At 42.1% G+C, this 23,447-nt stretch overlaps 1 long non-coding RNA gene across 1 annotated transcript in view; it reads right to left on the bottom strand.

Annotated features, from left to right (window-relative positions):
* Positions 1–1,793: 1,793 nt before the first annotated feature.
* LOC141922440 (uncharacterized) overlaps positions 1,794–23,447 on the bottom strand; it is a 40,547-nt gene continuing 18,893 nt past the window's right edge. Inside the window, exons 2-3 of the long non-coding RNA XR_012622985.1 lie at positions 3,734–3,965; positions 1,794–3,319 (exon numbers count right to left, since the gene is read on the bottom strand). This is a non-coding gene — a long non-coding RNA (uncharacterized LOC141922440). The remainder of the gene's footprint in view (positions 3,320–3,733; positions 3,966–23,447) is intronic.

The raw sequence follows: 23,447 nt of genomic DNA, 5'->3' as shown, positions 1-23,447 counted from the left end.
TAGAGGGTAGGTAAGAGGATTAGGACTCAACCTCTCCAGTTCTTGTCTTACCTTTTATATGGTCTTTTATGGTAATCTTACACTAATCACTGAACTTTTCTGGTTGTCTTCATTTATCTTTCTATATGACTAAATATGACTAAATGTCATATTTTTCATATGAAGATAGTATGTAAGTAATAGACTTAAGCCTTCATTTGAAAAACGCCAGCAAAGCTGGGAAGAGTATCAGAGGAACAAATCACTCCACTCGGAACTGGAACAGTGAGGCCCTTTTTCATGTCTGGGGCAGAGGTTTCAGATACTTCAAGAATCAAGCTATCATGATGCTAAAGATGCTTAACACCTTCATCCTAATGCAAAGAATTTGTAGAGGATTGTGTAGCTACAGCATTTTTTATTTCCCCTTTAGAAAAAAACCCAGTATGACTTTTAAATATTACCTCTTTTCAAAATTTGATGGAAGCATGACCTTTGGAGATGATTTGACAAAGCCTCCTCTAGAACAGCTAGCAGTCCTTATTCTGCCTTGTTCAGGTCAAGGACTGAAAAACAGGTGTTTTGTATTCTACTGAACAACTTTACCACAAGTCTTTGGGTTTTTTTCTTGACTTTTTGAGACACCTTCATCTACCTCTGTTGCTCTGCAACTTACCAAGTTTGTACAAATAGTTACCTATTCACCGGCCTGGAGAAAGACCAATGCAATAGTCCAATGGGCAGTGTAAGTTCAAGTCCTTGTTCCAATTAATGTTTAATTATTTATACAAAGTGAAACAGGTCCAACAGGAGAGACAGAGGAAGCTGTTCTTCAGAATAACTGATAGTTTGGTGTCCAGAAAACTTGCCTGGGATGCAGGATTCTGACATTCAGACATCTTGCAGAACAGAAACTTGAAATCTGGACTCCTGTGCCACTAGTCAGTGCCTTGATCATAGGATGATTATATAGGAGGGGTGACAATTTTCTTGCTCTTTGATGTATTTCAAGTCTCATCCTAGGCATGAGAACCTTTCCCAGGTAAGAGCTTCATAAGAACTGGTAAGTACCTGCAAAAAGTTCTGATCTCAACAGAATATCGTTTGTCAGTGAAAAAATGCATCACTGTAAACTGTGATGGGGACGTGACTAGAGTTGTCACAGCCATGTAGGTTCAGAGTGGTTTGGCCATTGTGATGATCCCTCCAAGTCCAGTGTTTGAAGGATAGGTCAACAAGCAGCGCTGGAAGGCATGAGTCTCGGGAATCCTGCAGAACGCCAAAGCATATGTCTGCATAAGTGTCAGACTTGTAAATCAACTGTTATTACAAAAGCTTAACAATGGGGAAATGGTCACATACAAACATTGGTGTGGGCATTAGGCTTATGAGTCTTGCTGTTTTTAAACACTTCAGCTGACAGTGATATGAAACCGGGGCATAAAACCAGGAGCTTGACATGTGATCTGTTGCCAGTTGCCTTCAAACTACCACGTCTGATGAGGAAAAAACAGAAAGGAAGTGGATGGAGAAATGGGACAGGTCATCTGGACTCTGATAATTAATGTTCCTTAGAAAATAAAAGTTTTGAAACTTTCCTGGAAATGAGGTTTTATGATCTGCTACAATGGCCCACAGGGGGGATGCTGCAACTTACACGTATTGACAATTGTGGTATTACCAGGCAATTCATTTTTATGAGTAATTTCCAGAGCAAACCCTCAACCATGCAGTCACGCATACAGTGCAACAGTGTGCCATAGAAGAAAGACTCAGCTAGAGGCCAAAGATTATACAGATTTATTAATATTTGGGAAAAAGATCCTAACAGCAGAAAGCAAATTGAGCAACAGAAGGGGGAAGAAGGAATGGACAACAAAGACAGCTCTGTGAGGATGTGATCCAGAGGACCCTGAACTCAATGGAAAGATTTCCATTGATTTCTTAAGATCTTGGGTAGATCTCAAGGGAACAGAGACACTCTGTCTTATACGTTTCCCTCTCCTTTCTCCATCTGAATGGAAAATAAAGTCTGTTCACAACTAGCATCATTTAGTGACCAAACATCACAATCAAAATTTTGATCATAATTGGGATGTTAGATCCAAGAATCCCTACCTAAGAAGCCCCAGAAGAGTCTTGATTTTTCCAAGGGCTGAGCAACTTGTAAATTCTACCAGTACCTTCGTCTTTTTATTAGACTCAGAATAGTCTTATCCTGTACTTAACTTTGCAAACCCGCTCTGCTTTCTCCTTTAAAACACAGAGAATAATGGAGCAGTTGGATCTATAACCTTGTTTCTCTTAAATCTTTCTCCATAAACACTTTTCTTGTAAAGGTAATGACCCATTTAGTAGTCTTCTATTTATGTCTAGTCTAAGTAGTTATAGCTGTTACTTTCAAACTGCTATTAAATACTTCAGTAGTTCTTAAACTATGCCAAGCAATACTTGGAATAAAATAACAATGAACAGAGATGACTGAAAATGAAGTTGTAGAACTGAATTTGATAATATATCATTCAGAAGAAAAAAATAGTTCTGTCATAATCCCTGTTAAGGGCTGTTAGAGAAAGTGATATACTTTGCACTAAGTGAGGCTACATAGATCATGAATCATGGCCCCAAGTGATATATCTCCGAGACCAGCTTGGTTATCTATTTTCAAAATCCTTCCTTCTATGGGAACAAAAGTTTGCTGCCTAATGTAAGTAGTGTTTGACAAACTCATAGTGCTATGATAGCAGCTCTTATTTCATCCTACACACTGAAGAACATAATTTATCTTGACACTAGGCATCGAGCAACGCTAACTGTGGGGAAGTAGAACTACTAGGGTTTCCTTTTACTACTGAACTCAATTGATATCTGCAGTCAAGCCAAGCCTGGTTTAAGTAGTCTATTGATCATTATCTTTAACATGGTGTGAAAGACCAAGGCTGCTTTATTGCAATAGGTAGGTAAGTTACCAGCAAGACATGCATTACTCCCCATCACTTTGGAGATACAATAATTCACATACAATATATAATACAATAATCTTTCCTTATAGAGAAACCCAGAACATTTTCAGTGGAGAACACACAACAGAGAGTCCTACTGGTGGATCATAGCTGTCTCAGTGACTTAGGTGGGAACACTTCCAGGTCCCTAAGCACAAGCCCCTCACCTTGCCCAGGCTGTACATAATTGGACTGCCTGCTCCACATCTTCCTCTCCACCAGGATGCCAGCTGTGTCAGAAAGCCCAAATTCCATGGTCTGAGGATTTTCCCATTCCCTTCACTAGCATTGAAGGTGCTGGCTTTGGCAGTTCACTCTGTGTTGCTTCCTTTAAGACCCTGTAAGGTAGCATCAGTGGAGACAGTTGTCCTTCACCTGACCTAAACACGTACACACACACACTAACAACAGGCATGTCCTTCTGTGAGGTGATTCTGACCTAAGGGACACAGTACCAGCACTGTCTCAAACTTTGCCACAGAGCAGAAAAAATGCAGTAGAATTGGTTTAAAAGAACAGAAATTAATAAAAAAGGCTGTTATCTGCTCTTCCAGCACTGGACACCAGTCTAAAGTCTGTCAAATGATGAAGCACAGATAGTGCATTTGGAGTTTTCAATTTAACTTCTGACCCAAACCTTCCTGAGGACGCTTGGAATCCCTCTGGGTTTGATAAGCCACAGTAGAGGCTCTTTCCTCAAGGAGAGGTAAACACATAGTCATTAACAAGTTGTAAAGGAGAACTGAGCTTACCCAAGGACTTGTTTTCTCAGATTCATCCTGCACTATCAGCTTGAACACATCTGTGAAGATCCCCTGGGGGTCCTGCTGTTTTCCCTCTTTGGCTTGCTCTCAGGAGATGTTTTATTGAGTTTCTTGTCCACAGAGAGGTGTGACAGAGTGATGCTTGAAAACCTGGTTCTGTTCACTCTGTCTGTGTCACAGTAAATGTAGTTTGTTTACCAGGAAGCCCCAGTGTTATGACCTGAGGAATGAAGGGGACACAGACTTTATTTGTAGAAGGTATTTTAAAAACTTGGCATTGTTGACACAAATAATGTCAAGATGGAAAATTTCAAATCAGGATACAAAGGTGAGTGAGTTTGTTGGACAGAGACAATTACTTAATCCGTGCTGTGGAACAACAAGCCCACTAGCCTCCTGAGCTTGGTTATATGCAGAAGTGACAATGACAGTAAACATATATAGTTCTATGTCTATGACAAAATTAATGGATTTTTCTATAGACCCATTCCAAAAGCTATTGGAGTCATACTGAAGGAGATGAATATTGGTTTTGCTTTCAAACACGAGTCTCAGGATGTATCCAGACAGATCCAGCACATGACTACACAGCTGATGTGTACATTTCTCCTTTTCCCACTCTCACCAAAAGGTTCATCAAAGCTGTGGAGATGTTTGATATTCCTGTTAGGACGAGGTCACTGCTCCTCTCTTGGAGCTGAATCATGTCAAGTGGAAGCTGAAAGGGGATAGAGGGCATGGGAGAGAATAGGTGCTATTTTTAGCACAGGGATATTCTTCAGTAGCCCTGGCAGCACTGGAAATCTGCAAGGAGAAGTCTCTGCTGAGGACAGGATTCAAGAAATAATATATAGAAGAGATATGGAAACCTGCAAATAGCAGGCTCCCCTACAGTCATGTCACTGACATCTGTTTGCATTTGGATTTTACCATACTTGTGTGCTAATATTTCAGATTTACTATTTTTTCCCTTGGTCTTTTAGGGGGTAGCACAGATGGTGACTTTTCTTGTGTGTTTTGCCCTTTACACTTGTTTCTAGTGACCATCTGACTGCCTTCATTCTGGTTCTGTTCTTTTCAGAGCGCTATTGATTATATACTGCACTTTGTGGGAATCCAGTGTAAAGGGACAGCATTATAAGCCATCATGGGATCCAGATATCTATTTTTATCAACCTGAGCAATTGTTGCTTAGAAAAAGAGACCCCTACTTCCCGGGCCAGTGTGTGGCTGACCTCGGTTAGTCCGAACTCCTTTGACCTCAGCTCAGCTTAAGCGGTGTGGCAGCCGAGTCAGCCCCTTTAATTCCAGTCTTTGTGAGGCTCATGTGATAATCATGCACTTGCTCTGTCAGAGAAGCCGGCAAAGAGCGATTCTGTCTGTACTTGCTCCCTGCAGCAGACCTCTTTCTTGCCTTCTCTCTTCCACCAGATTCCTTTCATTTTGTTGGTTCTATTCAGGAACAAAGAGGACTTTGTTGAATTGGCTTTGTGGTTTATTTTCCTGAGCCTTGGAAGATAGCAGACTTTTGCCACTGTTTTATCCAACCCTTTATCACAAGCACAATACCCTGAATGCTTGACGGAGGCTAGTGTGTGTTAGCCTAACTCTCTGCTTTTTTTTTTTTTTTTTTTTTTTTTTTTCAGGTTGGAAGCCAGGGCTGACTTCTGGATGCCAAGTTAGGAATAATTGCTGGAGTAAAAACTCAGGGAGGAGTCTGTCCACACAACTGCCATAAAGGCTCCAGTCAGAGGAGCTACAGTCAGTAGATTTCATCTTGTTTTTCATGTTCTCAGGTCTTACCAGGTCCCAGTGTCTACACAGACATGTGTTTATTTACAGATGTAGAACATATCCTCATCAAACGATCTTTGGGCACATATTCAAAAAGGGGTAAAAATGCATTGACTGGCCACTACAGCTGCTAATAGTTAGCAGCTTTTATCTGAGCCTGTAAAAGTGTTTTGACATGATAAACTGCTACAGTCTTCACAGATGCAGAAAGGCAGTTGCAGAAGAGTTAGATGAGGGACTCTGATTTATAGTTTACCCTAAAAGACTTCTCTAAATCTCAGGACAAGTCAATAGTGTGGAGAAGACTAAAGAGAGCAGCTGATTCTAATCCTTTGCCCTAACCACTGTCCCAGCTGCTTTTCACATGACCTGCCACTCTACCTATTCCCAACACAAAACTCCCAACATGTTTCCTTTATGCACCAAAACTTCTTTTATAAATGATGGAAAATGTAGCCACTACTCAAGGCTGCCCTTGAGTGATAGCTTTATCTATTTTGTCTATTGCCAGAAGGACACAGTGTGGTCCTGGAGAGTCTCTGGACAAGGTAATAACAGAGAGTTGCTTCATCAAAGCTCTTCCCATGAGGGACCAGATCTATAATCTTTGTTTTTAGTGGAACAGACTAACATCTCCGAAAGCGTAGCAGGCGTCAAAATACAGTGCTTCTGAGCTCTGTATGCAAAAGGTCAGGCAGTGTTTAATCCTGGGGGTGACCTCATGGACCTCGAGGGAATTTCATGAAGGATGTAGTTAGGCTGTATTTTGCAATAATCTGTAGGAAATAAGCTTGGCATTTCAGAGGTAAAACTTGCAAGCAATACCATTCCAGTCACTCAATGTGCTTTGTAGATGGGATTTCTGTGACTGTTTATTTCTAAAAAAGTCTCATGTTCAAAACTGAAACTTTCAGCCTTTACTCGGGCAAAAATTGCACAGAAACCAGTAGGAATACTGCCTAGAGCAGAGTGAAATAAAAGCTGGAGGATCTGGTGCTGTGTTATTTGGCTCGTGCTGCAAAACTTCAGCAAATTTGTCTTTAGCAAGCAAAGTGAGCAGTTTTGACAGCTTTTATTATATTGAATTACAATGACAAATAGGGGCATTGTTTTGTAGAACGTTTGAAAGCGTGATAAACACAGTCCTAATGAGAAAGATGTTTCTTTTTATTTGACAGAACATCACTGTTTTTTCTTGTGCATACTCTAGGTGCACCAACAAAAATAAAAGACCTGGTTATTTAAGGCAAAATTCCTGAAATATTATTCTCTAAATCTCTAAGCTTTCACTTATTACTTTTTATTCCCAGAAGGATTTGATGATTTTATTGTCCACAAAAACTGTAACAGTAATAAAAGAAAATAAAATTGTTAGTGCAAACATAGAGTAGCTCAGTGTTTTCTGATGAATTCAAGTATGAATTTAAAGTCAGACATGCTTTTCAACATTAAAACTCTTATTATGCAGAGGATAAATGGTGCTCACAGTAAGGGAAGTGCTCTTATACCCCTTATGCAGTTACAGTCCTTGGGTTGTTTCACTCCAGTTTCACTCACTATGATGCTTTTTGAACTTTAAAGCCTACAGTGAGTAACTTATACAATAGAACAAAATAATTTTACATCTACATTCACATAACAGTGGTAGCAGGCTCTTTGGAGACCAATCTGTTTGGAAAGCAGTTAAGATGTTATGGGTGCTGCCATAAATAGCAACAATAGCAAGATAATTTTGCTTATCCACCAGTAACACTTGCAAGTGAAAGCATTTTGCCACAGCTGTTAGAGATTCAATCACTTCTAACAAGGTGTTTAGTCCAGGATGTTGGCATTTTATATGAGTCTTGATTTTGCTGAAAACTGTTTAGTGCTTCTGTTTGTTGTATTTCTAAACTTGGATCTACCTCTGTCTAATCTAATACCCTCTTTAAATGTGAAGAATTGCACTGAGCCTGCGCAGATTCATTCTCTTATGCCAGTTCCCACACACAGAGCCATATATTTCATCACCTGCTTTACTTTTGATATGGCATTAAAATGGACCCAGGAGGTTACTCCTATTCACACAAGTGTGCTCATGTGTCCAAGCCCTCCCCACAGGTACACATGCATATGAATGCCCTTCACATACACATGCATGTCCCTGTGGACACATGGGCTCCTTTGGCATTGTGAATCTTGCTTTTTTGTAATTGTCTGAGGAATTTTCAAGAGACTTAGCTCAGCTGTGTCTCTGCTGGCTAAGCCTTTCCACTTCTTACTTACTTTTCACTTGCCCATTTCTCTCTGTCCTCCTTGCATGCCTGCCTCAAACACTGCTGCAGCCTGCTGAGATCAAGCCCATGAGCTGCCCGGGGCTGGGATGCTTCTTCTAGTGCATCCTGACAGTGCTGCCTTCTCTCTGCAAGTTCATCAGTTCAGGAATTCGCTCAGTGTACATGGATGCAGTGGGGTGCAGGACCAGATGAGAGGGAGCTGCCAAGAAAGCCACAGGAGCAGAATGCATATGGAAATGAAGCAAGATATGACAAATATATATTCCTGGTTTAGGTGGGTGCACAAGAAACAGCTGCCGCTGGGGCAGCCTCAGCTCATCCAAACCGTGCTGAGAAGAGGCAGAGCTAAAGGAATTTTTCATGTGTTGTCACATCCTTAAGGCTTGTTTTTCAGAGCAGAGAAATGCTTTTCATTGTCTTGGAAGCCATCTCCTGCACATTTACAACTTTTAAATCAGCCTTATTTGGATTCAGCAGAATTAGGGATAGGGAAATACTGTTAGGTCCCATTATTGTTTGAGCTACCAGAGCAGTATTGTTCTATATGTTAATTTGCCAAGCACTCTGTTCATGTTTAAATAACTCAGTGTAATAACCATGTAATTATTGTCTATGCCTCTTAATACATATTCATAAGTTTGAAAAAAGATTTTTAATATTTGTCTTAGAGTTCAAACAACTTCCTTCCTCTTTTTAACCCTTTCAACTACTCATTCAAGATCATGTTAATTTTGTAGATGAGGCAGTAGAGGAGGGTGAATCTACACTGACTGCTTATGCCCTATTTCCTTTTACCAGATTGTCTTTAGCCTCCTTTTTGAATCAACCGATTCCCTTAAAAACAAAATCCAAGAGGAAGGTTTGCTCCTGGAGCCTCTCCAGCAGCACAAAGAGGAAGGAAATACCAAGTTTGACTCCTCGCACCCAACATAGACTAACCCCAGTGGCTACTCAAAGTGACGTTTGAGAGAGTACATGTCCTCCCATGAGCTCCAGCCCTTGGCGTGGCAGGAGAGGTGGGAATCAGCTAGCATGACAGGCAGAGGTGGAGCTTATTTGGCTGAGATGGTGTTATCCTAGCGCATCTACTCCCATGCCCTCTCCCGGTCCAACAGCCTGGTCTCTCAGCTCACACTCTCACAACCCCAGTTCACTGGGGGATGCCTTCCCCTCTCTCCTCCTGCCAGATGTCCCCATCCAGGCACACCCTGGAAGCCTCCTTACTCCATGGCCAGTGTTTCTGCAAAGCTGTGTGCCCTGGCATCACATGGGACAGCTCTGGGATGCTGGGGCTGCAGGCAGCACTGCTGGGTTCCCAGAGCAATGAGGCTGTGCCTTCCCTCTGCAGAGGGGTTTCTGCCCTGGCTGTGCTGAGGCCTTCCCCCATGACAGATCTAAAATACAGAGGTGTATGCCCAAAAGTAAGAAGCCTTCTCACAAGGGTGTTTCCCTGTTTAGGAAAGACACCTGAGGCCAGTGAGATGCTGGCCTGATGGCATGAAGATGATGCCTGAGGAGGCAACTGAGTGGAGATCTTTTACTTACAAGTGAGAAAGAAGATGGTGCTCTGATAGCAGAAAGCAAGTGCCTAGGAGAAAGACTGACAGCTCTCATTGACATCATGGTGACAGCTCTCCCCCCCACCATGTTGTCACCAGTGCCCTGAGTGCTCCAGACAGTGAAGCCCTTCTCCAGCTCCTGCCTTGGCTGCAGGGGAGCAGCAGTTGAGGCACCAGCCATGCAGGCTGACCCTGCAGACCTCATCAGGACACAGCTATGGAGGAGCTGGGGACCAAGTCTACTTTTACTTTTTTTATGCTTACTATTGCTTGGGATTTTGTATGCCAAATACTGTATTTTGATAGTGTAGTGGTCTGCAACAGCACAGTGCTGTTGGGACATCCAGGGCCTGTATGAGTTGGACCTCTCTGGAGGGTGGTGAGTGAGCAGGTCTCTTTATAGCGATGGTTAAAAAGGAGGGGGAAGATGTGGGCACACACTTCAAAGAAGCAGATGAGGAAAGAAGAAAGTGGGAGAGCAATAGCTAAGGTGTTGACTTGGAGATCTGGGGATATATGAGTATACTTGGTAGCCCTGGAGCTACCTCCCTGATATCGAGAGGGGTGGAAGCTCCTGGTGTCTGGAACAGAAGTGGAAAGAAAGCTCTGTACATCCTGTGTGACTGGCAGTGCTGCTGTAAAGGGACATTGGCTAAGAGGGGTATGTGGGGAGAGGTAGGGAAGACAGACAGTGCCAACACACGTTTATTGGTGACCTGGCGCAGGTTATGCAAGAAGCAGCAATGACCTGCCCAGCCTGTCCCCCCAGGTTTGTCATCCTGAGGTCAACTAGCTGAATACATGCTCTGCTGAGAGCATGCAGGCAGTGAGACCCGTGCTAGTCTTGATATGGTGCCTGAATCGCTGTAGGAGCTGGCAAGCAGAGTTTGCCCAGGTGCTGAAAAGCGTTAGGTTGCCAATATCTGAGGTAGGAAGAGAACCCCAGCTCCCATGGTACAGAGCAGAGTTTCAGATAGCCACTCTTTTGCAGGTGTCGAGTATAGCTGGTGGTTCTTTCTGAGTCTTCTACTCAGAGTGGCAGGAAAGAGTGGCTATCTCTTTGGCTGAGATATCTGTAGAGGATATTAAGGAGTTTCATTAATTTGCCTGGATATCTGGAGAATGCACATTGGGCAAGCACCTGTACTAGTCTCCTGGTATCTTCAGTGCAGATATTTCATGAGCAGACAAGCTGGCTAATCTCACAGACCTCTATCTCAATCATGCCCATGGGGGTAACAGCCAGCCTTGAATTGGTTGTCAGCAACTGGTGAGAACTGGGAGTGGTAGGATTCTCTAAGGTGATGGCAAAAGTCTTCTCACTATGAGTTTCTAGAAGGGGAATTGCTGATGCGGGGAGACTTGAAGCTGCTTTGATGTATTCAGAAGTGTTGCCTCCATTGAGAGTAATCCTAAGTGCACAGCACAAGCTAGTCTTCCAGAGGGAAATGGTTTCTAGCTCCATCTCCTCTGAGCATGAAAAGACTGACATAGAGAGCAGATACTGCTGTGTCCCATGTCAGTGCCATCAACCTGGGATAGCTGCCCTTATTTTGGCATCAGTCTTGTCCTTGAGGAACAAGCCTGCCCATCTGACACAATGCCTCAAGCGAATGGACTCTTTTTGAAGAAGGCAGATCTATTGATAGGTATGAAATAGCAGCAAGGGCTGTAGGGCTGAGCACAAGGAACTTGTTCAGTAGTGGTGAAACAAGTTGTGATCATGCTGCTGCCTGCATCTTGGACAATGACTACCAGAAAGCTTAGAGCATGGCACACTTCTAATGTACTTGTTAGTGCTGTGGGGCAAACAGAGGTTGAGCATGATGTGTGGGTCACACTGGAGCTGCACAGGGGTAGGTTCAGAAGCCCATAGAAAGTCTGGGGCTGTTTGGCGCAAGTAACCCTGGCCAGTGAGATGTGCGCTCTCTGCATTACTTGTCCTAGATATTTGTGACAATGCAGAGGGAGATACTGAGCAAACAATAGTTCTTCTGCTATGTTAACAGGGAATGCATTTGGACTTCACTAGTCCCAGTGTGTCTGTTAGACCCTACTGCAACTCCAGCGCTTGGATCTGTTTCTCATATTATACATTACTTTCCTTTGGGGAATCCCTCTTTCTCTGTATAGGAAACACAAAGCACAAGCTGTAACAGGCTCTATTAAATTATCCAAGAGATGTTGTGCTGGAGAGCATCCCTGGAAGTCATCCCCTCGCTCTGAGGCAAGATCACACTTAGCTAGATGGTCCCTGAGAGAAATTCCTGTAACTCTTCCTTGACACTTCCAGTGATGCAGCATCAGCTACAAATAGAGGCTGCGATGCTTCACTCCCCTTGCACTTAATTTATTTTTTTCCTCCTGACCTCAATGTATCTTTGCTGCAAGTCAAGCTTGCACTTTCTTGTCCAACTCTTGCTGCATATGGCAAAGCTTTCTTTTGGTAACAGCCTTTCCTTCATATTGGACAACTCTTTGGAGGCCTCTTTCTCGCTATCAAGCCTTCTCTTTCCCAGAAAACTTAACCTTCCTGCTGCGATTCACTGGCTTCTCTCTGGCTTCCCTGCGCTCTTCTGGTGTGAGCTTTGTGTCCCTGTTGACCTTGTTGGCAATTTAGGTTTAACATTCAATGTGTAACACAAACCTAGGAGTTAGGTGACTTGCTCCAAAGACCAGGACCCTGGATGAATTCTAGCATGTGGTTCTCCTAAAGGATAATATTTCTATGAGGATTTGGGGACCCCTCTGTAAGTCCTGGGGAGGAGAGTGCTGGCCAAGGCCTGGGGAGTTCTTCTGTGGCATGTTGGCCCTCCCTGCTCCATCTGCTTTCTATTGCACTTGAAAAGGAAATGAACTGAGCTAAATGATTTCAAAGGGACATTCCTCACACTGCACTCTAATTCCGTAATTGTCAGCTCCATGCAGTTCCCAGTACTAAAATGTTTAAAATAATAGCCTTCGAAAAGAGCCAAGGCTTCGAAAGGGCCATGCGCCACCTCTGCTGGAGCAGTAAAATGGTGGCAGAATAATTTCCATAGTCAGTGGATGGGTGTTTGGTTATTTGGGGGTCAAGTATAGTTTCTTCCTTTGCCAGGAATTTCTCTAAGCCAATAGTCAAAATTACTTTTTTCCTTTGTGAACTCTTTTTAAATGCTGTGTTGACTGATATATCAGCCATGCTTTGGTTTCCACTTGACCCCTCAAACTTGCTGGTGCACATTTTTGAACAGACAAAAGAAACTTTCCTCTTTTTTTAACATGGACTACTCTGTATCTCCATATAGATAAAGGGGTGAAATAAATTTTTACTCTCAACCCTTTGATATGATTCATTTCCAATGTGCAGTTCAGTAAATGTGTCTGTGGCAATGACAGCAGGGGCTTGGTTTAGTCTGACATCCGTTAACTACATCTTCAGTGTGATGTAATATCTGGGACAAGAAAGACAATGCTCAGCCAGCTGACAATGGGCAGCCACCAAAGATTTGTTGGCCAGTGGTGGTTCGTCCATCACAGCTCAGGAACTGCTGGCTTAGAGACTTCAGCATGCAAACCTGAAAGACTAATTGTGGGTTTTACTAAACCATTATCTGGTTTGTGTTGCATTGATTCTCTAACACTACCTCCATTTGCTCCATGCACACCTGATATTTTCCCTCCCCTTATATTTTTGGTCAGATGTTTTTATTTCTTGAAATCTACCTCTGAAACAGTTCTGCACTTTTGGCATAATGTATCTGCCAGCATGATTAGCTTTGCTGTATAGTATCAAGTCCACTTCTGGAACTCATCAGGTTATTATAAAAACTATTGTATGTATCCATTAAATGAATATTTTATATGTATATATTGCCATACCTTTAAACAACACTTCTGTTGGTTTTGACAGAGAGAATTCAGCTTTTTTCTTAAAGTAGAAAATAACCAGAATAAAAATAGCAAGCCATCTCTCCAGCAATGAGCAGTCAGAATTTATGTTCTCAGTGTGCATGGCTCTGAAGATGTGATGATTCCATTCAGCTGAGCATCAAAAAGATTAAAAGACTTTACTGAAGTGTAACTGTCACTTTGATCAGAAAACTGGATTGGAGACTTAATGAAAATTAGTGGCTGCTTTTGAGAGTCGTGGTTCTTCCTATTTCTAGTTGTGGTGCTGATACTAAGGGAAAATAACCTGACCTTGTTGAGTCCAGACACTGTGGTTGGGTTTTGGGTGAGAGATTAGATCAGGCTTTCCTTTTTTTTTAGTAAATAACATTGCCTTGAATTTTGGCTCCATACAACTGATTTCTGAAGTTGGACTTTTTTTTTTTTTTTTTTTTTTTTTTTTTTGTGCTGATTGCAAGTTATTCCATTCATTCCAGATTTTCCAGCTTTCTCAATAATTCCTGAAATGGATGCTATTTCCTACTCTGGTCAGGAAAAATGATCCGAAAGCTGAGGCTCTAGACTGAGACTTGGAAACTTTTGGTAGAATTGTGTGGAAAAAGCTGGCCATATTTTGTGGGAGAGTTCAATGACTTGAAGTTCAGTTTTGTTGCAATTCCATTGTGCTTGACTTTACAGAAATTACTGTGGAAGTTGGAGAAGACTGTAGGATGGAGGTAGTTTGGGAGACTGGCTGCTGGGGTGGTGGCAGGGAATGAGTCAGGAATGAAGAATGCAGGTCACTCCACAGGAAACTTTTTGACTGACCCTTCCTTTGCATTCTCTCTCTCAGGTGGTGACTGAATACAGCTTTGAAGTGATTTGCCCCCAACTAAATACAAACAGGTGGGGGCAAACCAACCTGCTTTTCTCAGCTTGGTTCTGAAGTTATCTAGGAATCTCTTGGTTCAGTGTATTCTGCATTCTTTCTTGGACTGGAATCTTAGTTTCTCTGGAAAAAACCAATTTTTGTTCTTTTTTTATTGTGTTTTTATTTCTTAAATCCCTCTAAAAAAAATCTCAAATTTAAAGTTGGGACATTAATTTCCTTAAGTCGTTTCTTTTACTTTGTGGTCTAATCCTTAAAGCATTAACATGTCACACATGATCAGATGGCGATCTCAACTTTTTAAAAAATAAGATCCAGGTGTTAGTCCCAGTGTGGGACCCTAAGTAAGTGCCTGCAGATGAGGTACTCCAAAGGCCCTAGTCTCTCTTGCTAACCAACTTCTACAACCACCAGCTGTAGTCATGTTCAGAAGTCACACTGACTAGATTTGGGACAAGTTAACACGTTGAATTTGGAAGTCAAGCTCTGAAATTTATAGGGTTCAAAGTGTTTATTGCATGCTAGATTTGAAGCCTGATGGTGACCAGACCACAGCTTCCCATCATTGTAATTCTGCTGCTCCAGACATGGGGACCATATTCAGAGCAGATGGTGGAAACCAGGCAGAAATATCCTTACACACCTGCCCCCACCCTTGGAAGTGATGGCAGCAGCACTTGTCCTCAATTTCTGTTTTTTCGGAGGAAGTCAGTTGGCAGTTTTGCTGACGTTGGTTCTTTTGTGATGCAGAGAGCCGTCTGCCTTGCCCAAAGCTCGAGCCATCCCCGTCTCCTCTGTAGATCCAGGTTTGCAGGGGAATGTCCATGTTTTTTTTCCAGAAAGTGACCACTTCCAAAAATGGTTGGTGCCAACTTGCTCAGAAAAATTAAGCAGGTGGTTAAAGATTAGCTTGTGGCCTGAAGGCTATGGCCTTTTGAAAGAATCTTGTTTAAAAAAAACAAACAGAAAAAAAACCCAAACTGGAGGAGTTGTTTTGAGTTCTCTTCAGTAAAAGGAACAGTTGATAGTGGAATGGCATGTTTCTTTGGTGACACCTCGTGTCCCTCGCAATGAATATATCTAAATTCTTGTTTCCTGAACCCTGGAGAGGAGTCAAGCATCCAAAGAGAGTTTCTTTGCTCATGGGTCCAAGACTTCTGTGTTCAGCACGCTGGGCAGACAGTTTGTCTCCGCTTTCCTCGGGAGCGCGTTGCCAGAGATGCTGACAGCCAGCATTTCCCACTGCAGAGCAGGCTGCTGCCTCCTCCCTGGGCCTATCAGCTGCCTGGAAAGCCCAGCAGACAGCTTGGACCCTGCCATTCCCAAGCCATATGCAATGTGGGACATAATCCCAGGTTTTGCTAAACAAAAGAGAATATAGATGTTCCTGCATTTAGCCTGAGCAGCCGTCAGTCACGCTCCCCACGGCCTTGGTGAGGCTGCGTGACTGCCTGGCCTCCACCACTGCAGCAGTGGGGATGAGCCATGAAGTTTTCCCCCTAATTCCTAGGTTGCTTTATGCCCTGAAGCTTGAAAGAGTAAAGATTTCCAAAGCTCTTGGCTTTATAAAATGCTTGTAATTCTGGGTATTTTTATTACCCATGTGAAGGCTTCCACCAGTGTAACTTCATGGATTTCTAGCAGAATTATTCTTGATTTCTATCCATGTGAGAAGAAGATCATATTCCAGGACTTCTCAGCCTGGGACCATTATATTTTCTATTGGAAGCATCAGCATTTTGTCTACAGACATTTCCAAAGCTTATTTATTCTGATCTTTGAGTTCCACCAATTTATTTCATTGATATTTTGATTTCTTGGCCTGTTTTAGGACAGAAATGAAAGTTAAAATAACAGGATTCCCTCCAGAAATTCTGCTTTTTGAGCAGGTCTTATGCAGCATGGGATTCTTTCATTGCCTAATTAAACATATATGTATACATATGTATATATACATCTCTCTGTAATGAGCGCCCTGGGACCCTGAATAAAAGTTCATTACAGTTGAGTGTTCCTTGTAACAGCATTTGGCAATTTACCAATAAATGGAGAAATGTCCAATTTTAATCCATCAGGAATTATATAGAAGCTTCATGGATAAGCTTCATATTGATCAACTTTTAAAAATATCTTGTAAGGAATACAATAAATACTTGAGAATAGAAAACTTGTGTGTTTACAAGCTAAACACAGCTTGCAGTGAAGAAAGCAACAGAAATAAACCCGTGATACCCAGGTCAGTCTCATGTCCTTGAGATTTTTCTGTGTGGGAATTTGGCACAAGCAGATCTACTATGGCAAAATTAGAGTGTTTTGAGCATGCTGAGCATCCCTTTTAAGCTCCCCCAGGCAGCTGTTTCACACTCCCCTCTTCTCCCTGCATGCCTCCTCTTCATCTCTGATGTTTGGAGCTGTTGCTCTGCTGACCTTCGTCTTTCCCAAATCAACTTCTCTGCCTGGCAGACCTTTCTTTAAACAAAGACCTACCTATCTATCTTTAAACATTTAGTTCAAAACTTTTGTTTCATATTTCAATTTCCCCTCTTCCCTCTCTCCCCTCTATCACCAGGCTTTTCAGGACTGTGGCACCTGCTTTTGGGAGGAGCCCTTGGAGGGAGACAGGGAGGGCAAGAGGGCATTTTCATGGCTAGGAATACACAGGGGAAAGTAATTTAACTTTGCCTCTCTCCCTCCATCTAATACCAAAAGCTTTCTGTTTCTGGATGGAGACAAAATGAAATTTTCTCTTGTGGTGTTTTTTGGTTGCATGATAGCTTAAATGTTCCTGTTTCCTGGGAGTCAGTGAGGAGTTGAGCACCTCTGAAAATCCTTCTTCTTAGGAAGTCCTACCTTGAAAGGCTGGGCTAGGTCAGGCTTGGCCCTGCATGGCTACAGATCAATTCTGAGTTGGGCCTGGACACACCTGACATATGCTGACCCAATGGCTCAGCTAGTCTTTTGCTATTTTTGTCTTTTCTTTAAGGGAGACAGCTTGACTGCTTAACACAGCACTTAATTCTCAGGACACGATCTGCATGTCTTCAGGTCTTAGGGGAATTTTGACTTCCCAAGTGTTAAACCTTCTGTGTTTATAAGCATAAAACCTTAATGTGGTTACTGCTTGTTGCTCTATGTGTTTTGTTGCAGTCTTGTGAAGACTATGACATATAGCTTAAGGGCACTGCAGACAGTAACTCAAGCTTTGTTTAAGACATCGCAGCTAAAAATGTTTCATGCTACTAACACATTATGGTAATGTGGGACACTTTACGCTGTGTAAATATAAAACTTGCATGTTACGAGAATGAGATATTTTATAGTTTCTTGCCAAGGGAAATATTTATTTTTTTTTTATAATATTGATTTGTACATCATTAAAAAACCACCATATTTTGTTAGCTTTTGTGTAAATTAGGGGATGGAATCTTAAATTTATTTTAAAAATAGAAACCACATCATGCAACCATTTCTACACGATGTGGGAGTGCTGACCTCTTTAGTCACTTACAAAGCACAGTGTGTCTGAGTAGGGCTGTCTGGTCGGCTTTTTCAGTCACAGCAGCGCTGACAGCCTGCAGGTGAATGACATGTTGGGAGGACACACTCTTTTCAGTCTTCCCACCTTCTTACTTATTTCTCTGATAGCTTTGGATCAGCACAAAATTCTTGTCTCACTGAGCATCTGCTGACCTCAGTGATCTGCTGAAGTCAATCAACCTCTGCTGACCTCAGTGATTTCCCTAAGAACTGTTGTGTATATGGAGGCTTTTCTATCCATAAGACCTATATTTTAAGGGCCTGTCCCAAAACTTACTGAGCCAATGGAAAGCCTTTAACTGACCTAAATAGGCTTTAAATTTAGCCTTATTGCAGAATTTGCTAGTGGAATACAACAGGGATTTTGTGTCCTGGCATGTTTTAAGCAGAAGCGCCTTTCTGCTTCTGGATAAAGAGGGTAAAGCTGCCTTTATGTGGGACAGGGGATCTGTTCCTGACGTGGCTCCAGGGAAGTATTCATATGTAAGAGACCATGAACAACTCTTCTGCAAGCATCGAGAATTGTTTAAAGAGCAACTTGGCAGCTTTTTAATATAGTTACAAAAATGTGTGCAAATTTCATTTCAAGGTAAGTGGAAAAAACCAAATACTGAGCTATTAAATTTAATCTCAATCCAGACCATTGCAATAAATAAATAAAGAAAAAAATACCTAACTACCAAAGAACCACGCAAACATACTACGTCTTGTAAGTTCGTGTTTGCCTGGACTCCAACCAATGCCTGGTTGCACACTATAAATTTGCAGGTGGTATTTCTGTTTGATTTCATTTGGTTCTCCAGATCTACCTCTTCTCTACGTGGAGGATCTGTGGAGGTGTTACTTAGCTATATGAGAAGGTCTTACACACATACTTGGATGAGGTCTTGCTATTAAAAGCAGTGATCATTTTGCCTTGTATGTATTGGTTAAGGGACAAGTCCTATATAACAAGGTACTTTGCTATTTCGTTGTTATGGAGCAATTGCTGGCATGTTACAATGTGTTATTATAGGAAGCCAAATTCTGATCTCATTTGTAAATATGCAACCTTTATAGAATATAAGAGGCTCAGATGAATGTACTTCATTCTTTAGAAATTTAAAGCAAAGTATAAGCATAGAAAAACAGGGGTGAATGAGTCCACAACAGATCCTCAACCATCGGTGTGGATCAAGGTAGGACCAATAATGTCTGTATCATTCCTGTCAACTGTTCATTTAAATTGTGCTGGAAGATAAGACAGCATGGAAAACTCCATTCCCAGATGATATACTCCAATGCTTCACAGTTAGGTTTTCCTTATGTCAACTCCAAATCTTCCCTGTTCCAATCTTAATCCAATTTCTTTTTCTCCTGTCTACCATGTAATATTGCACCATTAATCTGTTTTTTATTTTGTTAGGAATATATTCCTCTGTTTTCTACCTGGAGATGTTCACAGATGTGTTTTCCAACAGAACAATTGTAATTTAATTAAGGTGCTATGGGGCAACAAGAATAGAAACTATTACATCTATTAACAACAGTCATATCTCTGCTTATCTGCGTAATAGAAAAACAATTTAATTAAATGCCTCTGCTTAGTCAAGTGGGTTTGCAGTCTGAGTTTGCCATTCCTGTTAATGGAGCCAAATTTGTTTATTTTGGGGGATTCCAGAAATTCATGTAACCATTTTCCAAGAACAGCTGTTGTCAGCAGAATGATAGTAATGTTGAATCATTTGTGCTGGGTTGTGACAAGGATTTCCATTCCTGAAGAGATAGCAATTGAAAGGCAGAAGTATGTGCAGTTACAAGCCGTGGTGGGCATGTACGGTGTTCATGAACATGAAGAGGACAGAAGAACTTTTAAGAGATCAGCCAGCCAACGGAGAGAAGAGGATTGTTCAAGGTAAGGCACCATGGACTTGGCAAAGGAGATGAAAACTTTGTCCCTGTAAAGGAAACTTTCTAAAAATGCTTCACCATTGGCTCTGCTCCACTGACATTAGTGAGGCTGGAAGACATAGAAATAGCCTAAAGGATTAAAAACATGAGTGGGAGTTCTCTGCTGTGCCATGCTGGTGTTGCTAGAGAAGTGCTTGCAGCAGTGGGAAATCCTTAGTGAAAATCCCTAGTGTAGACAGGGCCCCATGGAGCCGTTAGGAGTTAAATCTGCAGGAAATAAGAAGAGGGGGAGGGAGTGTGAGAGATGCAGTACAGACCGTTCCTAATAGGAGTAAAACTGCACATAGCCCAGAATACAATATACGGAATATAATTGAAAAAGATGTTTTGAATGAACAATAACCTTTAAATTCTTTAGTGTGTGTTCTCTGAGCTGTAGAATGTTCTGATTGTTAAGGCAATTAGCTTTTAAAAATAGTTATTTTTTTTAGATTTTAATTACATGCTGCATTTTGCCTTTGTTATTAGATGGGGTCAGTAAGGTTAGTGAAGTAATTATTGCGCTCTGCTTGGCACTGGTTAAAGCATAACTGGAGTAACTGCATTCAATTCTGTATGAAAAAACGTGGACAAATTGAAGAATTTAGAGGAGTGGAAGAAAGATGGTAAGAAGTTTGGCATTCAGATCTAAGAGGAAAGGTTAAGATAACTTGGCACCTTTAGCCTAAAGGCAAAAGAAGAGTGTGGGGAACATAATAACAGGAGACATAAAGGAATGTTATAAAGAGGACAAGGATCAATTATTCTCATTAGTCAACAAGGATGGGACAAATAATAATTGGCTGAAGCAGAAGGAAAGTTTTAGGTTAAATATTAAGCAAAACTGTAGAAGAACTGTTCAGCAGTTGGATGAGCTGCCAAGAGCCGTTGGACAATCACTGTTATTGGAGTTATTAAAGGCCAGACACCCATCTACAGGAACAGTTATAGAATAATTAAATCAATCCTGTCGGAGGCAGAGGGGTGGGCAAGGGGTCCTTCTGGCCTCAGTGACCAAGATTTTGTTATGCATCTACTTTTTCAGGATTCACACCCACCCCCTATTTTGTAAACTATGGAGTCTGCTTCAGCCTCCACTAAAATCAAGGCGGAAAACAACAGTCTAAAGCTGCTCTTCATAGGGTCAGAAAACATGTGAGACGTAAAATTATTCCCTGATCTGTGGCCATGCATTTCTTTTTACAACTTCTTAGAATCAGACTTCCTCTCCTCTGGGTGTTTCTGCTTTGTCCCTTTGAAAATATGAGCTCTGGGAGAATAAAGTAGTAACCAAAACAGAGTAGAATGGCTTTGGACTTACTCATTGCTATTCACTACTTTATGGCAGCTTTTACAAGTTGAATTGCAAATAATCTCTGTGTTTTACTGACAATATGCTCCTCATCTTCCCTACTACTTATATGGAAGAAACTGACCATGCTGAGTGCAAACTCTGCCTTCCTGGTGTCAGCAGACCTCTTCCCGTGGATTCTTTGAGATGCTGAAAACAGAGCAGACCAGGAGTAACTCCACAAAAAGTTGCACTTGTACACACTGGTTACCAGCTGGATTTGGCCCAAAGTTTGGCCTGGACAGGTTCTGCTTCCAACGTCATGGTGACTGTCAAGGAATGACTCCAAATATTTGTCACTGTATTTGCAAGCAGAGCAGATCATTTTTAGAGGTACATCACGCTGTTTTTGGCACATCCAAGATTAGAATCTGGCTGTCTGATGGACAAACATGAGACAGTGCTCTGAGAGGCACTGCAGAGATGATATACAGGGCAGTGAGCTAATTTGTATTGCTAGTAGTGGTCTTAAAGTGGTAATTACATATGCAATTATAAACCATGAGCCCAGCCTGTTTATTTTTCCCCTCTAGTGCTAATGAAAAACAAAGTAATCTTAGTGTTTTGTGAGATCCCAAATGTAATGCAAGCAATCATTCGTCTAACTGGAAGACAGAGGCACAGTATGACACTGCTTGGGTTAAAAAAAAAAGAACAAAAAGAGCGCTGGTGGCAAAGATTTTAAATCCCAAGAATTATGGCAAAGTCATACAAAATCCTTATATTTACTAAGCCTGAAAATACTGAGCAATCCCTAGTGTTTGGAATGCCCTGTCTGGCCATGCTCTGTCCACTCCTAGCCAGTAACATTATCTCAGAGAATCAGGGATATGTCTGCCATGGAGACTACCTCTCTTTGCTGAATAAAGACACTAGAAAATGGTCACAGAGCAGGAGATGCCATTACGATGTGATCCACAACCCCATGCACAAACTAGACAGCCCCATGACCATAACCATAAGGTGCCTTCACTAAGCTCCATCGCTCTTTTTTGAACCCCACTCCTGTTTCTCTTGACATAAAGCAAAAGGTGCTGGATACTTTCAGGGGGCTGCATAGGAGGGCTCCCCTGTGACTTGGGAGCACAGGGAAGGCTGACCTGGGAAAAGTCCCCCTGGGGAACCTGCAGCGGGTCTCTGTGCTGGTTGGTTACTTCCAGCCAGCAGGCAGGAAGGGCTGATGGGCGCCCACCTTGCTCCCCGTCATGGCCTTTGTACGCCCAGGGGCTCCATAAGAAACCATGGCTCTCATCTCCAGGCTTCACTCTTCCTCACTTTGAGGATGCTCAGATCATCTTCTGCAAAGTATGGAAAGAGAAAGGGGAGATGTTTTACACAGGCCTGTTTTTCTGCTCTTGTGGAGTCAAAAGAGACCATTTCATAGAATTAACCCTGTATTTCTTTTCTAAAAGCAGATTGTACCTTTTATGAATAACTAATATTTAACATCCATTAAAAACAAGCAAACAGTGGTCTTTGAATGTAGTTATCCTTGTCAAATATTGTTGATACATATATGTTTAATATGTCATGCATCTAAGCCGGGGTGGGGGAGGAATGAACCTTTTCTTCTGTAATGTCTATTAATGAGTCTACGTGCAAAACTTCATCCAATGGTTTTTGGAACTATAAACCCTTCCTTTCTTGGCTTAGTTCTTCAGGCTCTGCTAACTCTTTTTTTTTTTTTTTCCTTGCTGCCGTCTCTTCCTGGACTAATTCACATGTGACTGTGAGGGGGAAGAGTACCTTCACCACCCCTTCAGTGCTGAATCGAAGCAGTCTGGAGGGCCAAGAGGCCAGTCATTTCTATTTACAAAAGTGGCTGATGTATTAGTGTGGAGCACAACACAGTCCTAACAGCACCGGTACTTAATAACTCAAAGCTGCTTGGTCTGGCCATGCTTTTTCTGCTTGTGGGTCTCATCGCCTGCTAGTACCACTTTGTAACCTCAGGCACCCTCAAGACCCAACCTCCTCACTTTTAATTCACTGGGGAACTTGTGACATAACAGCATTAAGGCTCTGCCCACTTTCGCTTTTTCTGTGATGGGGGTGTTTTAAACAAGATTCCTGCTACAAAGTTGAAAGAGTAGAGGAAGAAAATCGGCATGACTTTGGGGTAGTGCAAACGAGTCATAGGAAACTCACTCTAGAGATATCTCCAGAGACTAGTCAAGACAAAAGTTACAGCACAAGCATTTGGAAGGGGGCCACTGCAAACAATTTGTCCTCATTCCAGTTGAGCAACTGTAAGCAGGGACATTTTCAACACAGGCCATTTAGGGACAGAAGGAAAGATTGGATGGCACTAAAAGAAACTACACAAATACATGGTGATAGGATGACTCGGCCACCCGCCACACATACTCTGCTGCTTCATTGTTCTTTCTCGTATCATCCCGACATCTGAAAAGGTCCCACCCCAGCACAGCGGCGCAGCACAGCACAGCAGAGACCAGCGTAAATTAACTCCAGGTGACAAAATCACCTTCCTCAG

Source organism: Strix aluco, chromosome 4 (genome assembly GCF_031877795.1).
Source record: "Strix aluco isolate bStrAlu1 chromosome 4, bStrAlu1.hap1, whole genome shotgun sequence".
Classification (NCBI taxonomy): domain Eukaryota; kingdom Metazoa; phylum Chordata; class Aves; order Strigiformes; family Strigidae; genus Strix; species Strix aluco.
The sequence above is the reverse complement of the archived record's forward strand: the minus strand, read 5'-3'. Positions and strand labels throughout refer to the sequence as shown.